Genomic DNA, 17,948 nt, shown 5'->3' with positions numbered 1-17,948 from the left:
ACTCCAGCAGCTTTATATATGTATACATATATATATATATATATATATAAAACCGAGTGGATAACGGCGGCAAACTCGGGCGTGATATAGCTAGGAATTTCATTTCGTTAATGTTATTGACCCACACGCTCACCCGTGAACAGGCCATCTAGCTGCCGGTGGTCAACGCTGTACCTATACATACATACGTAGCTCTACCTCGGACACGGTGCAGAGACCTACTCTCCGCACAGCCCACAGAGCTCGACTCGTATTATTCGTCGAGCTGATCCGTTCGCGTTGCTCCTGTGCACACGTGCGCCCTATACGGATATACATGTATGTACGTACGTACGTACAACGGTATGCATCTTGTGTAAAAGCTTTAACCACCACCACCACCACCACCATCACACGTGTATCACGCGTCGGGTATCATTTGCATTCGGTGAAACGTTTTAGAATTTCTCTTCCCTAGAAAATTAACGATTAATAATCTGAGCGTATATCGCGGTTCGCCCTACCCTGCCCTGCCCTGCCCTGCCGCCCGCCTCCGTACCACCGTACCCCGGTGTTTGGTATACACCTGCTCCTTGTTCGTTGTAAAGCACACGACGAAATACACTGTTGTGTACAGCCTTCGGTATTTGTCCGTCGTCGTCGTAGTCGTCGTCGTCCGTCGTAACATTTTCACGCGACGTATACGCGACAAACGATGTGTTACACCGCTGCGTGTATACTATGGTATAGTGTGTACGATGCGCATGTAGTACGTTACGCTGAAACAAACGCGCTGGTATAACATAAATATTTCAAACCCTACGTACGCAGCGTTTCATATACCACCGGGCTGATGGCTCTCACACGTGCGGAATTATCGTAGTAGTCGGTCGGTGGAACGATGAAAATACGTTTCTCGGCCGTCGAAGCTCCTTGTTTTCAACGTAGACTGTATTATATGCATTGCGTATAGATTCTAGTGTACCTACTTTCGTACGAATGTAGAACCGGTAAAACCAACCTGATTAACGCGTCGTATGAGATCGGGAATACAAAATACGTCACGTCATGTATATTCGATGGAATGCTGAAAATCATGTTCTCACGTTATACGTGCTTTGCTTATCGTTGAGAGTTTAATCACTCTCATTTGAAAGCGTTTAAAGTTTCGTGAAAAAAAAAATTCTTAGCACATCGACTAAGCGGGTATACATATATATATATATATATATATATATATACATATGTATCGATCTCGCAAGAATGTAAGTTGTAAATTGGTTTCACGATTCCCGCTCTGTATAGTAGCATCCATAGCGTATCGCATGGTAAACAATGATTGGGAGTACTGGCACATAAAAATAAGGATAAACAGCAGAGGCTAGAATTAATTAATGACTCAGGCCCATATTCGCTACAACCGTATTCATATTATTCCGGTCACACTGTGCACGCGAATAATTTGCCGTCCACTTGACTTTTAAACAGTGTCCCATCGCCTCCCCGGCGATTATCCCGTCCCACAGCGATTCCCTCGTTTCCCTCAAATTTCAGTCTCCGATTATCCCCATCCGATTACCACGTAATACCCCGCATGTAACCCTGTCCTCGAGTTTTCTCTTGGTCTCCGATCGGTTTCACCGAAAGTTCGGCTCACGGGACGTGGACGGCTGAGGTCGCGGGTGGCCGCTGGTACATTCATGGGTGGCCGCGTCCTGCGTGCGGGTGGAAACTCTCGCATGCCCGAGGTGTCCGTGGTTTATGGGCGCGTGCGCCACGCTGCTTTTCAGGTGTGGGTGACGCCGTTGCGTTCGTACGTACACACGCGTATCTCAACGGACACGCGTGTGCGTGGTTATACGGCTGAACCGGTGCGTGAGCAGCCTCGCAACGCGTTAATTACCCGCGGGAACGGCGGCCGGGGATACAGCGTTGCGGCGGCAACGTCTGAAAAGGCCGCTGTTATAAACTTCCGTACAAGGATTTGTCGCATTCTGCGGCAAATTATACGTCTTATTATCGGCGCTTTGCTAGCCTGTCATTTAATTAGCGAGCCACGTTAATCTGCAGTCGCGCAACGAATGGGTGTATTGATTGCCGATTCGTGTTTTGCATCGTTGTTGCTCTTTTTTTTTCTTCTTTTCATCTCTTTTTTTCACTCCGATCCAATCGGAAGCTTGTATTTATTTCCATTCCGTCGAAAGGGGGAGGAAAAAAAAGAAAAAAAATGAACGAAGGAAGGATGAACGGATCGTAATGTAGATATTACTGCCAATACTCGCTAGTATCGTCGAACGGGTTCGGCGTCTGACCGTTCGAAATCGTGGATGGCGTTTCCGTCGCTACGCCATCTGGAGAAACAGTCGACAACCCTGTTGTGACCACGTGCGCGACCCCCACCATCGAAAGCTCGAGCTTTCGGCGTCGGCGGTGGGGACGCCGGGCGTCGCGGCGGGAGAATCGTCGGCCCCAGGGGGGCGGCCGGTGGGGAGGGGAGGCGGAAAGCACCCACGCCCGCCACGGCGCAGAATCCCATCGATCATTCCGCCGTTTCCCAGTGTTTCACGCCGTCGTGTTGCACCGTACGCACACGTTACACGGCTATGTATTACATGTATAGGTGTATTCCGGAGTCTCGCGCTCGCGGCTTTGGCTCTCCCAACTTCGGCGTCGGCGTCGGTGTGCGCCCCCGTCGACGCTCCCTACTCGCCGGCTACGTCCCTACACCACCACCACCACCACCACCACCACCACCGTCACCCCCCCACACGTCGTGACGGCTCGGCGGGCAATGCCGACCATCACGAGGGGCCTACCTTCCTCCGGCTTGTTATATTTATGCGAGCGCTCGCGACCGGGAAGGTTTATGTCGACTGTGTCTATACCTACCGGCTACACCTGTCCGCGGTGTAGTTCTTATACTTAGAAACAAATTAGCCGCGTATTTATTTCTACTAACTCCAGTTGGTTATCGTCGTCGTCGTCATATACGGATTACGCGGGTATACCTACTTCGCGATTTTCCAACGAAACTTCGAAGATCGCTTCCCTGAGCGTATCGATCGATTACACCGATATCTCGGTATACGCAACGTACACGATAAGCTCAGATTGAAAGAAAAAGAAAAGAAACATTTTACCCGATACTCGCATCGCTTCGTATTACGCGCTGCATCGGCAACTTTCGTTGCGGCCGATGCCACCGCCGTTGCTGCTGCTGCCGCTGCTGGATTTGGATCGGAATCGATCAAGGGATTCCTCGAGAAACCCCGTCGACGTACGCGAACCGGTGGTCACAAGGGTATAAACGTACCGCGTACTGCAGCAGCAGCAGCAGCAGCAGCCGAGTGAGCCCGCGTGTGCTTGTGCGGTGCCACGTGCCAAGTGCAGCCAATAAGTGCGCGAGTGTTGGCCGAGAGTTCAGCCAATAGGATTACGAGATGATCATCTCGGTGCTGATGCAGCTGATCCCGAATCCGATCCTCACTGGGACCGGACTACTTGGAGACACCCGATAATGAAGTGCGACAAATTTAGGGAACTTCGTCGTTTACCTCGTTCGCCGACATTCCCTCGACTCCATCGCGAACCATTCGGTCAGTCTTTCGCTTTTTTTTACCCCACGACGTTTTTCTTTAGCACGCAGTTGTATTCGAGGATCGAACGATCAAATCGTTCGATCGTTACTCCGATTCGAGTTGTACAGACGTCGGACTAGCGGGTACTCGGCCTCTGAAAAAGTGACGAATAGGGGATCGAAATGCCTGCCAAAATAACGTAACTTTTATATATGTAGATAACGAGATCGGTGATATCCACGTCTAAGAATTCTCATGTCGAAGTTCAACTCGAATCGGTGTGCGAGAAGATTTATAGCGCGAGGAAAATGATCTGAAACACAGACCGTCGCCAATTGGCGAATGAGTATAACGTTATATTAGTTAAAATAGACTGTGAGAATCACACCGTAAATCTGGTACATAAGTGCGATCCGCGTATCGCCGCGGTATATAATAAACGGGCATGTAAGATTCCAGTTTGCAGTGCGACTAACATCGGTATAATACCGGTTTATATATACGTACATATATATACACTCGCTAATCGATTAACGCTCATATTAATCCTCTTCGCATCTATAAATGATGTAATTTATCCAAGTACAAGCGTGTATATATCTATATATATATAATATACCTACGTCGTATATAATATGTTGCACTTTACAACGCGTGCTTAATTATTCGAACGATATACGTACTATACCTGCCTTGTGAATAACTTAATTGCTTCGCTTCTTCTAACACGTGTGCGTTATTTATTGTTTCAGGTAAGTGACGTTGCGACGCTTAAGGGTGCTCTTGTACGTCCTCTGTCGCGTCCGTACTACTGCGGTGTTTCCAGTAAGTGAAAATTTCCTTTCGTTCATATCCACCTCCGCGAAATCCATTCGTTTGGTTCTTCGTACGAATGCTTATCATCCCATCGAAATCAACTGAAATATTTTCCGATACACAATTACGTCTGCTTGTAATCTATTCCGCGTCGAATCTCGGGGCGTGGACGGTAGAATGAAAGAAAAAATAAAAAACAAAAAAAAACAAGGAACGATCCCCAACCGCAAGCGATGTACGAAAGACGCGCGCAAGGGGTGGTCGGTATTTAGAGCTGTAAGTATGGCAACAAAAAACTGAGCGAACATGAGATGAGAAAAATAGGGGGGAAAAAAAAACATTAATATAATTAGAGAGGGCCGCGGGTGTACAGGTGCAAACGAGTTTAAAGAAGCCCGCGGTTATTAGCGGGCCCTGCGGGAGGGACGAAAGGCCGTTCGGAGGAACGATGGAATGGTGAAACGAAGGAACGAGGGAACAGCGGGAGAGCCGGCGAGGCGGGTAAGAGGGACGTGTGGAGGGCCTGTGAGAAATAAGAATATAATAAGGCCGGCTGGTTCGGGGCCCGGAGTCAGCCCGGTATACCTCGGGTGTACACGTCCCGATGTTGGTATGGCTTCCGAGTCCTCGGTGTTGGTTTCACGAAGCTATTCCCTCTCTTCATCGTTTTCCCATATCGTCCTTTTCTGACTTTCTCGTTCGCCCTTTCTCGTCTCCATCTTCGTTCCTCCACCTCGGTACGGCTGGGCTCTCGTCAACGGCACAAAACCGCCCGGGCCACACACCGTCGGCTTGTAAGACACGCCGTGAGATTAAATGCTTCATTAATGTGATTAAAGTAAAAAGCTGCCTGAGTAATGAGACACGGTGAATCATTCGCCGAAGGCGTGTGCTGTACTCTCGAAGTTGTAAGCTTGTTGTTTTAATTGTTTTTTTTTTTTTTTTTTGTCAAAACTTACCCCACCTCGTCCGTCCATCCATCCATTGCACCACATTATAATAGGTGCGCCCGTTCCCCCTCCTCCGGTCATACGTGCCCATCAAACCAGTAATATTTTTCCTAGTCCACGTTTTTGTTGGTTTCTTGTTTTTCTTTTTTTCTTTTTCTTCGTCGAGAGAGAGAGAGTCCAACGTCACAGCCACCTTCGGAATCGGTCGGAATTGTTCCTCGAAGAAGAGATCGAATGAGATAATTCCATGAATCGATAGAAGCGCACCTGCAAAGTTTTGCAAGGCTATTTAAACGACGGTACGATCACGCCGTTGACCAAAGGGCATAATAACCGTTGGTGTACAATATAAAAAGCGTCGCGAGTCGAATTGCACGGATCGCGCGCCAGGTCGTTTTTCTTCAATTTTTATAAGCTACGTACGAAGTGGGTATATTATTGTGTAAAAAAAAAAAACAATATGGGGAAGAGAAGAAAAAAAAGTAAAAAATTCAGTTCGCGGTGTAGGACATCTGCAGCAGCAGCAGCAGCAGCAGCAGCAATGCATAGCGATATTGAAAATACTGGAAGCGAAGCGGTGCTGAAACAGCATCAGCGAAGCCGCGACGATAGAACTGCCAACGCCTCACCATACAAATGTCCCGTCGATTGCGAACAAACCCTATACGATATACTTTGGACGTCGCGAAAGAGCTCTCGTCCGGATTACAGGGTGGGGAACTTCGGCGAGGTTAACGCGGCGATAGGGTTCCGCGATTTTTCAGCCCCGAGAGATTTTTTCATCTCGACACTTTTCCCACGTCGCACGTATACGACGGAGCGCGCGTTTCGATCCTCGCTCGCTTCGCGTTTCGGTGTTACGAGTCGTCGTCGTAGGTTACGACGAGCAACTCGTACGTTGTAGATATAATATATATTGTGTATCGGATACAGTATGGAGTAATAAATAACGCTTTCACCGTGACCAAAACTTTTGTCAGGTTGATCTTGGCGCAATTTGGTGAAATTTCACGCTCCGAGGAGCCGTGCGTAGGTATAGCGTAGTTCATATGCGAGTGTAGATACATCGTCGGCGGCGGCTTCGTCGTATGGGAACAAACGAAAATGTCCGGTCTAGCTCTACCATATTCGTCGACTCGTTATATGGTAGTCCTCTACTTTTATGATATTTCAGTTTCTCCTGACCTCATGAGTCACCCGCTATTCGGTTTACACAAGCTTACTTTTATATTTCGCAGTTTCTAAAAAGTCTCTTTTTGTCTTCGACCGAGCTAGTTTAGAATATTTTAATCAACGATACGAATACGATGAAAATTTTCGCTTGTCTCCGAGATGAAAACGATCGTATATCTCTAGATCTGAAAACATTTTTTGGCTCCAAATTCTTCGACTTCTTTGAGAAACACGTACATTCGTTCGCCGTATTTTTTTTTTTTGGTTACAACAACACAATTCCAAGTGGGAGGTGCGACTATCTCACGTCTTGAGAAATAAATCGTGGGAGTCCTCGTGTCGCTCGAGCTTACCTACACCATAGGCAGCACGTATCTCACCATTTTTAGAGATCGTTCGAAATATTCGTCGGAGAGAATTTTCTAAGCGTCTGCGACGTTCGTTTCTATCGCGATGGTGAATCCAAGTGCAGCATGACTGGCGTCTCGAGCTTACACCATACAGTTCGAAACGATATAGGCGATATGATAGAGGACGGAGACATTGTTGGGCGTACCGACGTACGAACGCGTCGCGTAGTGACGTGTGGGAAGACGAATAGCCCGGTGTGGTAAAGATATAATTGAATATCAACGAGCCCGTTACGACGATATGCGTATGCGATGATGTGTGCGCACATCGCCCGCCCCTCGTATACGTATACGTACGAGAGATCTCGGCGAAGAATAATATAATCGGAAATGATTGCGGTGTGGTAAAAAGAGAATTAATGGGTCCTCAAACTCAATTGGATGTATGATTTGTCGCCGCGGAGACGCTCGACTCTTTACACTCGTCGTCCCGTGCGTCGCGGTGGAATTTTCGTTTTTACTCGCGTACACGAGATATCATAGGGCAGAACTATCGTACCTCCTATACTCGAGAGAGAGAGAGAGAGAGAGGGGAAGAGAGAAGCGAGTAGGCATATGAGATCTAAAAACGATTGCGGAGGGAACGCGGCTCGCAAGGTGCCGGAGTTGACGCAAAGTGCAGGCAGATGCGATTGGCGATTACGCACTTGCGGCGTTAGCCCATATAAACTTGAACGCCATGCGTCTTACCGCGTGACATCGCGGGCTCTCGGGCTAATCGCGCGACAATCTTTGCCTCCGCGAGCAGGAGGTATAAGCGAAACGAAGGCTGAGGCTGAGGCTGAGGCTGAGCCGAGGGAAGGCAAAAGGCGAAGCGAGCTCGAAGGCGAGGCGAGGAAAGAGTCGAGCGACTGTCCGCTTCGCCCTGATATCTCCGCCTCCGAACAAACGACAATCGTATAATTAGGTGTCCGGCCGAACACCGCGAGAACATCGCGAACATATACCCGAACGAAAAACCCCCCCCCGTACACGCAATATCCCTTGCACATACTCACCAACCTTGTGTATCTATCTATCTCACCTGCTTTTTTTTTTGGTTTTCTTCACTCTTCCTCTCCTCCTTCTCCTCCTCTTATTTTACTCTCCGACCGATGTACTTCAGATTGCGGTATACACATTATCTGCAATAAGTATAATATGGCTATAACCGCATCGCGTACACACGTATAAGTATATATGTATACCCAACATTGCGTATTTCAACGGAGAGTGCGAAGATTGTTTCAGATATGAGCGTTGTTTTATTTCGTTTCTCGTTTTCAACCACTCGATACCTTTTTTTTTTTTTTTCTTTACTCGCAAGTTTCCTATGCGGAATTCGTATACGCGGTGACAACGTACTCTCTGGTGATCGAAAATTTACCTCTCCGTTGGCCACGATGTCCTGGTCAATCCGTCAGTCAACGCTCCGGTTCTACAAAAAACGAAATGATTTTGATAGGTATCCGGAATCGTCAGCGTTTTCGGTCGAAATTAAACAGCTACGTTGGTCTCCAAAATGTAGACGGGTACGATTCTTGAGCGGAATCAAGCTAGACAAAGTTCCGGGAAGAAACTATCAAAATTCTGTCTAGATAGAAAAACAATCGACTCAATTTCATTTCTCATTCGATCGTCGCCGGGTATTCGAGCCTCCGCAATATTCGGTCGTTTCGAATATAGGTGTATATATACAACAATTCTCCGAGACGAACTCGTGGGGATGGAGTATCGTTCGTTGCGAGCGTTAGCGTGTTTCTTGTCCGTGGCACAGGGTTAAATATGTACAACGTTTGTATAAGAAGACAGACACGTACCACACTAGGTGCTGCGGGATACACGGAAAGCCGCGAGCAGCAACAGCAGCAGCAGCAGCAGCAGCAACATTTCAGTTTGTAGAGCTGTACAAGGGTGTATAAGTCGTCGTCGAAGGTGGTGGTGTGTGCGTTATACACAGATATCTATCTATCGAACCTACCTATGCTTCTATACGCTGGCCGCACGCAGTAAACCTGTAATTTACCCCCGAGTGGCCGCCTTCCTGCCTTCCTACCCCAATAATCATTATAATTATTGTCTCCCCTCAAATGGACTCTGGTAATTACCAGCTTCGCGCGTATTTGTCGAGTCTACCACTTTTTTCCTCCCCCTCCCCCCCCCCCGCTTGTTTCTTTCACTTATTTTTACTCGTACCTTTCGCCGTTTCCGTTTTTTCATTTCGCATTCTACCCTGCGTTGCGTTTTATTTGTTCGTTCGTTTATTTTTTCATTCTTCTGAATTTCGCCGTCAAATTTCCTTGCGTCTTTTTTTATATTCATAATATCGTCCGCGTCCGTCCTCTCCACGATATTAATATAGCTCGTCGCGCAGTCCACGACGTATTCCGTAACAACTCGTTTTCAAGATCGGCATATATAGATTTACGGTGTATTATTCATCGCGTCGCAAAACTTTGCATTAATCTTTCAGCGACATCGGTGAGATATATGTACATGTCATATACATCGCGCAGGACCCCCAGAATCTTGTTAAATATTATTAATACATACTTTTTGAATTTTGTCGCCAACTACGCGTTGAGTTATGGAAACCCGTCGCGGCACAAGATATCCGTCAAGTTTCTTTTTCTCGATTAATTCCCTTTTTCTTTTTTTTTTGTTCACTATTAATTTTCGTTCTCTTTTTCATATTCCTCGGTGATTTGCATCGATTTCCGATATGCTCCATGTGAAAAATACTAAACAAACACGTGGGTTTTATCGTGGTGGATCGCGAGGCGCGAGGAGAGAAAAAAATTCTTTATAATACGAATCACTGTAATTAATTATATCGACAGTGTCACCTTATTTATGTATAATTGGAAACACCGTAGCTGCTGTATTAGGTTACAGTCGCTCGTTTAAACGCGCGGAATTCGTCGCGACCAGACCGATTCCCAATATATGTGAAAAAAAAAAAAAAAAAAAACAACTCGAGTTGTGTCAGTTTTTCAATATTTATTCAACAATTTTTTAGTTTCTTTTTTTTTTTTTTTTACCATGTTTATTCAAAGAGACATTAGTTTTATCTACTTCCCACTAATGAAGTTAATCGGATAGCGAAATAATCGCCGTCGTGCGATCGTGGCGGATGAACCTGATTTCTTCGACGAGTCAAACCCCCCCCCCAAAAAAAAATTGAAATTCTTCAATTAATCGATGACCTTTACGATTGCATAATATTACAATCATTCGAGCATGACTCTATTTTTTAATAGCAACGGTGTATCACGTGTACGTGTATACATACATACGTACATATTATATGAAAAGTAAATAACGTACACCGCGAGCGACACCCGTATAACAACACGAGAAATTCACCGCCGTGAACAAGTCGCGTGTAAGATTTGCGTGAATTTTAATAAGAACCGAGCGAAACCGATTGGCTAATGTGTGCTCTACACGACACCTTTGCGGTACCAATTCTGATACGCGATTTCGGACCAAATCCTCCGTGGTTCGTTCGTCGCTGCCCTTGCCGTTGGTCGCTGCCGTTACTACTTGCCGCGCCGGTATGTATACTATATTATACATACGGGCGACACCGCTTACCGGCACGCCACATCATTTTAAGAGTGTCGAAAGCTCATTTGAATAAATAGGTACTCCGCGGAGGGACCACCTCCGCCGCCGCTACCTCTACCTCGACCCGGCGAAAAAATATGTACGAAAGCCCTCGAATGTTTTTTTTCTCCTAAACTACCACTTCGCGAATTCGGAATATCGAATACGTCGAACGAAATATTTTCAGCGTTATCCGAATATCTTCAACTCACACAGCTCGGCACTTGTATTTTTTTTTTTCTCTTTCAAATTTTCGATGCACCGTTTTTTTTTTTTCTTTTGTATCCGTTTTTTCAGTCTCGGAGGACGTCAGTCACCGTGAAGTTGCGGAGATCACTGAACTCGCAGTGAGAATATTTTTACCAATGGTCTAGCCGAGGGTAGTTCACGTTCCGTTATTCAAGACCAAATGTCTGACACGTGACTTGTAGGACCTACCAGCGAAATACACTAATAGGCATATTACGGATGTATTTTATATACCTATTCTTCGTGTACTTGAGAAAATTTTACAACGCGTTTTCTACCGACGAAACGTCGGTTCTACGGTGACCGGAAATTATTGCACTTCGGTACCTACAAATCATCTAGTCGTGCACATTTCTTTTTCTACTATTCTTAAAGAAATGCCAGTCGTCTGATTTATGTGGGCCCCATAACGAGACAAAAAATGAAATCTCGTCATTCGAAGAATTTTTTTATTTTTCCAAGACTCTCCAGTTTTTTTACTCTGGCTGCAATTTCTCGCTGCGAGGGTGTGAATACAATTTTAGCATCCGAATTATTTTCCTTCCATTATTTAATTGCCGCCGTGCGAGGGCGGATGTTTCTTTCCGATGTAGGTAATTTAGCCGCGAAATTTCCGCTCCGAGAAACCGGCGGTGTAACGTTGAGATGAAACGAACGATCGTTTCGCGAATCGTGGCGCACGAGCGAAGAAAAATGGATTCGCAAAAACCCGTACCGATGGATATTCCTGTGAGTCTACGACACATAAGAAACGGTGAGTTGCAGGTCTGCTGGTCGTATACGATTGCATAGCGAAATCTATACACGGTATAGCACGTTCGGTAACGTATATGTTGGATTCAGCTATTCTCGAATAATATTTTGTTTCCAAAAAGCTGAGTACAGGTAGAGCGTATAGTAGCTTCGTGTCGGCCACCTGCAGGGTATATAACCTGGGAGCGTCACGACGCCAATGCCGCTGCCGCCGCCGTCGCGGGGAGTTACTGCCACAAATCACGCGATTCGTAATTGCTACAGGTATATGCGATTTCGCGTGGCGGAGGCGAAATGCCTAGTGTGCAACCGAGAAATCCATAAACATTGATTGCCCCGCGTTTACACACTCTTATCAAACGTGATACAAATATATAAATAACATTTATATACAATATATATATATATATATATAATATGTAGTGGACGTCCGATCGCCGGATTATATTCGCGCTAATAAGTTACACACGTACGTATGTACCTGCGACGATGGCGCGGAATGAACACCTGAGATGCATGACGTATTTCTCTTCTTGTTTTGGAAGAAAAAATTTTTTTTTTTTTCTTTTTCTCTCAGTTTTAGCAGAGGCTGATTTCGATGGGTATCGCTCCCCGATGCGTGGTGGCGCTGGATCGACGAATTCGTGTAAAAGGCTTTTTTCACGGCGCTACGAAGCCAACGGGGCATTCGATTCGTGACTACTACATTACCGTTTTGGCGTTCGCCGTCGTTAATTACCATAAACATTCACATCACATATATCCGAGAATTATAAAATATTCATTCGAATTATTCCGAAAAAGACTAAGAACAGAATAGCTAATTGAATCATTAATTAATTTTCTAAATACCTTATCTTTTATTATACATAATTTTTAATTACAGTCCTTCCCACGCGTCAAACTTTCAATTATAAAATCCCATTATTACTCACATTTGTTAGTCTCGATTTGGTTGGAGATTCTGTTTTTTTTTTTATTTTCTTCAACATTATACAATTCCGCTCTTCGTACTCACGTACAAAGGAGTCGTAAATTATACGCGGGAACCTGCACCTGTCACTCATCTTTACAACAACCCACCATCGCGATACACTAGCTTATATAATGCAGGTGATATCGACGATTACAACCGAGACAAACCTCTCGCTTTTGGAATAAAATTCACCGCGGCAACCGCATTCGCCTAACCCCCGTTATCGTACAAGCTCCACCCTATGCGGCAACGAATTCACTCGATGTTGTTCGCGGTGATCAATGCCCGTCCGTTTCGTGTCATGCGTTTCAACGGTGTCGGTGCGGTGTATAACTTTTGCCTCCGTCGGAACTACTGTAATAAAACTATACGCCGTTAATAGTAACACGCGTCTTCGTAACGAAAGTAGGGGTGAGATCTTTATACCACCCTCGAACCTCTACGTCGAAGGGCGGCCCCCGGTACCCTTAAAAGCATTCTCTGTTCTCCCGGTAATTATAGGTATATATAGCCCCAGCGTATACACGTCGGCCCAGAGACCGAAGGAACACTCGCTGAAATGAGCGGGAATTGACCAACAAACAATAATAGCAGCTAAGGCCAACCTGCTAGTTCCCTCCCGGCTTTCGAGCGCCGAGGAAGCCCCCGGTGGTAATTCAAACCTTCCTTCGGTTGCGATCTACGTTCCGTTCGGCCGGACTCTCGATATCGTCAATTCTTGAATTTTCGATCCGTATATTCAGCCCGTACGCGCTCGCTCAACGGCTGATCTAAAAATCATTTTCTACGAACGGATTCCGCGAAAGAAATGAAGGAAAAAATACGTCCGAGTACGTCCGACGTCCGTTTCTTCGACGCGAAGGCGAGGCCTTGACACTCCGTTGCAAAGGTAACGACGACTCTAACCATACACACACGTATACCTAAGTTCGGGCGAGGAGTCGATTTTATTGGATAACGCGTGCCAGGCACGAAGTACTCGTAAATTAAAACGAGTAAACCAAGTCGTCGTTGACAGTTGTGGGACTCGTGTCATCGAAGAGGTATTATTGTAACGTGGGTGGACGGAGAACGGAGGACAGGAGGTGGGTTCGGTCGGTTCAGATACCGCGCTACGAGGTATGGAAGTGGCTCTTAATCGTGCGCCGCGCTCTGAATTAGCATCGCATCGCGTCGCGTCGTTCCCGTTTACGAGTAGGTAGAGCTATAGGTACGCACCGTATGATCCTGCCAACGAGGAAAAACTCTACCGCAAGGTTCCAACGTCCGAATACCCCTCCGCAGTATATATAGGTACTTTGCCCGGTGTGTCAAAAGACAGAAATTTTCTCCGTAGTGATTATTCGATGCGTGTGTATATTATGTGTATATATCTATGACCCCTGAATATGGAGTCATTTTAACTTGAAAATTTACCTCAATGTTAACAAAATAAGAATGTACATATATGATATGCGCGGAGCGGTTTATGCCGCTGAGGAAGAGACTTGTAAGGAAAATTTACATGACTAAATCGTTAAGGATTTTAATTATGTATACCACGTGATCGCGACGACGATGATGATGATGATGATGGTGATGGTGATGGCGATGGTGATCGCGCCTCTGGGAAGAACTCGATGACACGGTTCTACATCCGTTCAAACTACGCGTTCGCCTATTCAAGAGTCTGGAAGAAACATGGCTTACATACAGCTATATAAAGGTATAAAGAGCCGAGATCCCCGTGGTGTTCATTAGCGTGCAATCGTATGCATATACGGGAATATACATGTAATACATCACGTTCCTATGTAGATTTCAAGGAATTGAAAATGTTTATAACGTTTTACATATAGGGGGAGAGATATAGCGGAATATGGACAGTTGCGCTAATTGTTAAACGCACTTATGTAGACCCGATACGACGCGTGCGCGAGCTCATATACCCGCTGGCTGTACGTGTAACGTAAGTCGTTGCAATAAAATAAATGCGTGTATCGCGAATAAAATATTCACCCGCGCGCGCCCATTATAATTCAACCGCATCTCGCGTCAAATGCGGGGTGCTGCTGCAGGTTCACTGAAACATACATAGCCACATATATATATATATTATATATACACGATAATAACATCGTGCAGATTATTATCTCGGTAAATTGCAAACATGCACGCGTTTATACAGATATTACTCTAATTACAATATCATCGTTCACCATTTCATAATGCAAACTTCATACCTACCGTGTGCCATAGTAGGTACTTTCGTTGGTCTTACCTATGTTTTACTTTACGTGCACAAATTTCACGCATGGCGAATCGCGCCAAGTCCGATTAAATTAGAAGACGAAAATGCGAGTATTTTTTTTTTTTTTTTTTCACAAGGGTTTTTCCGTTTCCTCGTTGCACCGTACCTATATACTATACGTATAGTATAAATGGTGGCAACGAATTCTGGCACCTTCTAGGCAGGATTGGTCGGCGCTCTGACAGCTGACTGATGACGAGGCGGCGTCTCCTCGGAACGATGGACGCCCCTGCAAACCGGCCTTCTTCCCGTCGTTCCGAGGCCTCGCAGGATCACGTCTGCTTTTCGGTTCGTCCATTCCTTTTATTCTCCGATAGAAAGACGCACAGGAAGAAACGATGCAAAAAAAGTTAATAATACCTTGCCGTACAAAAATGCGAAATAACTTTCCGTTGTTGGGTCGCTGGAACTCTTAGACCGCGGGTTTCGATATTTTTGATATTTTTTTTTTATTTTCTCGAATCTTCTTGCATTTTCGAGAACCGTTCGACACACCCACGCGTTGAAATGTAATAAGACATACATACGGTTGTTTTATGGTGACAGGAAACAATTTTTTGACAACGAAATTTAGACAGGCAATCCCACATGGGTATGGAAATATAGGTGTGAACGGTCTCTGCGTATTACTGCAGCATATTCATCCGCGACTCGTCTACGATCATGGTATATATAGTTCGTCAGTCGAATAAATAAGGTATATTCCGAGCGCAGATAGACATCATATGAGTATAGTATACAAGTGACGAAACTAAGAATGTGGAATGTCATTAAGAGATATTTTATTTATGTAATTTTTCAACCAGCAAGGAAACAGGTTGAATCGAACAAACTTGTCGGTATACATCGAGATAAGATCTTGGCCCGACTTCGAAACCGGGATCAAGGTGGGCCCAAGGTGGGTCTAACCACCCAACCAAACTTCCACGTACGCTGAAAAAATATATGTATACCTATATGTATACTCACGTGCATGCATAACGTTGGAAAAAAATATACGCCAAGTATATCAAGGCCATTTATGGATGATATTTGTGCGTCATACGTACGCGTAGTACCGATCCAAATCGTCGATCCAAAAATATGTAACAGCAGTTATCTACGGGCTAATTGCTCCCCTCCGAGTATATCTTCCAAAATCGTTGCCCGATCGGACCTTTTATTTTTAATTCATTTCATTTTATTCTCCACACGTATATATTTCATACGGGGTGTACAGTCTTCTTTCTTCTTACCATCTCGGTCGGGGTTTTTTTTTTTTTTTTTACTCCTATTCCCTCCTCGGACGATGGCTGTTCATTTTTTCCATCCTTTTTCCGTTCGTGGGTTCGGTATACGCGCGGTCCTACCCTTCGCCCTTGTATACCAACTCGCGCGATGGCGAAGCTGCGAGCTGCCGATGTCGGTTGCGTTGCGCTCCGCGCGCCGGCCCAGATGAGTTACAGCCTCCGCAAGCTGTGGTATTACTACCTGTCCGATGATGTGCTGCGGTGATGCCCGCTTCCTCGCGCTATCATTCATCATGCTGCAGTTTTGAGCCGCTCTCGCTTCGAGACTTTAACCTTGCTTCCAGAGGTGAGTCGGCCAACAGCGCGGCGCGGCCGTGCGCGCCCGCGGTCGATTTGCTTCGGTTTATTATACGCAGCTATAGTCGGTCGCGATCCGTCTCTTTCTGCTCGGGCCCGTCATACGATCATCGTACACGTATAACGCGTATAATACGGGGTCCGCCGCTGTGGCACCGAAATTTCAAAAAACATCAAAACATATAATGTATAACGCACGATACGCGAGCAACTGGAAAAATTGAACGCGAGATGTAAGAGAAAAAAAAAAAAAAGAAGAAGAAACATCCGAGATATACGTGTAACGGTAAAGCGTAGTTTATGGACATTTATAACCCGACGGACACGCATAATCGACGTATGGGAAAACGGGCGATCAACTTCTCGAAATACTTTTCACCTGTAATTAATCCAAAAATTCGAAGATCGAAGAATCTGTCGATCGGGTCAACGACGTCTTAAAAACCGATCGCTATCAACTTTTTTCAACGAAATACGATGAAATTATTTCGCTCCGAATTTCTACTCGATGAAATGTCGCTCGGTTTTGTTTGTTTTTTATTTTTATTTTTATTTTTCCCCCCCCCCCATTCATCGTTACCAATCCAGAGACGAGCGACGGTTGTATCTTTCGAAACGTACGTCGAGTAATCTACGGGTAAAAAAATTATCTATGTAGCTAGGCGAACGGAGATGCAGAATGAACATCGACGCGTACGCAGCGTTACCCGCATACATTACGCGTCGGTATTGCACGAGTGAACTTGACTCTCGATCGTTTCGCGTCGCGATGTTAATTGCTTCTGCGAACGCGTATAATGAAAGTGCGATGCACGCGAATCACGAAACTTCATTCGTTATTAACGTCACGTACGGATACACCGAAAATCTTATTCAAAATTTCCATCGCGGATATACATAACGTCGTGACCCAAACACACGATCCATCAATCGTTCTTTGCCCGTATGGGTGTGTATAATACGATACAGCTTCTCTGCACCGATGGACGTACATGAATATCTCTAATTTAACGACCGTGTCTCGTTGTTTGATTGTTTATTTATTCTTGATTGCTGTTTATTCGTAACGTACGACGAACGTTTTCGTATCAAGTTCATTTGTATATATATACGGACTCGGATGCGCGGATAACGAAAATCGAGCAGATTTATCATTTTTGACAAATAAAAAAAGTGCCACGTGCCCCGAACTCATTTGGCGACCGATGCGATAATTGGGATCTGATTTTTTTTTTCTTTTTCTTTTTCTTTTTTTCTTTGCACGATATAAAAAATTCAGCTAATCGTCTCACACGTTACGTAACGACGATTATATGCAAGCAATGTGTTTTTTTTTTGGTTCTTTTTTTTTCTTCTTTTCGTATAACAGTATCAACGTCGCGTCGTACTTTGTATTATTTTTCCGTCTTTTTTTTCGTCGATTAAGACCAAGTATCTCGTACGTTTAAATAAATGTTACACGTACATTATAGTTTCTTGTGAACAGTTGTAAAAGATAACAAAAACTTGAAAGTATGTACTCACATGTCCTATAATTGTGCATATAATTATATACGCGTGGATGACTTACGACGACGTTTGGTATAAAACGCGTCTAAAA

The 17,948-nt window shown here is 45.1% G+C and overlaps 1 protein-coding gene across 7 annotated transcripts in view; it reads left to right on the top strand.

Annotated features, from left to right (window-relative positions):
• The window catches only part of LOC105687861 (homeotic protein antennapedia-like), a 111,438-nt gene that overhangs the window by 44,021 nt on the left and 49,469 nt on the right, over window positions 1-17,948 (top strand). For 2 of the 7 annotated variants that reach the window (XM_048657312.1, XM_048657317.1), the window contains exon 1: window positions 2,811-3,575. The exons of 2 other annotated variants lie outside the window; for them this stretch is intronic. The gene's annotated coding sequence lies outside the window, so the exon portion shown is untranslated. Of the gene's footprint in view, window positions 1-2,809; window positions 3,576-4,309; window positions 4,383-13,121; window positions 13,362-17,948 lie in introns of those variants that run through there. 3 more of the 7 variants (XM_048657314.1, XM_048657320.1, XM_048657318.1) reach the window with 3 other exon arrangements.

This window comes from Athalia rosae, chromosome 6, assembly GCF_917208135.1.
Source record: "Athalia rosae chromosome 6, iyAthRosa1.1, whole genome shotgun sequence".
Lineage (NCBI taxonomy): Eukaryota > Metazoa > Arthropoda > Insecta > Hymenoptera > Athaliidae > Athalia > Athalia rosae.
The sequence above is the reverse complement of the archived record's forward strand: the minus strand, read 5'-3'. Positions and strand labels throughout refer to the sequence as shown.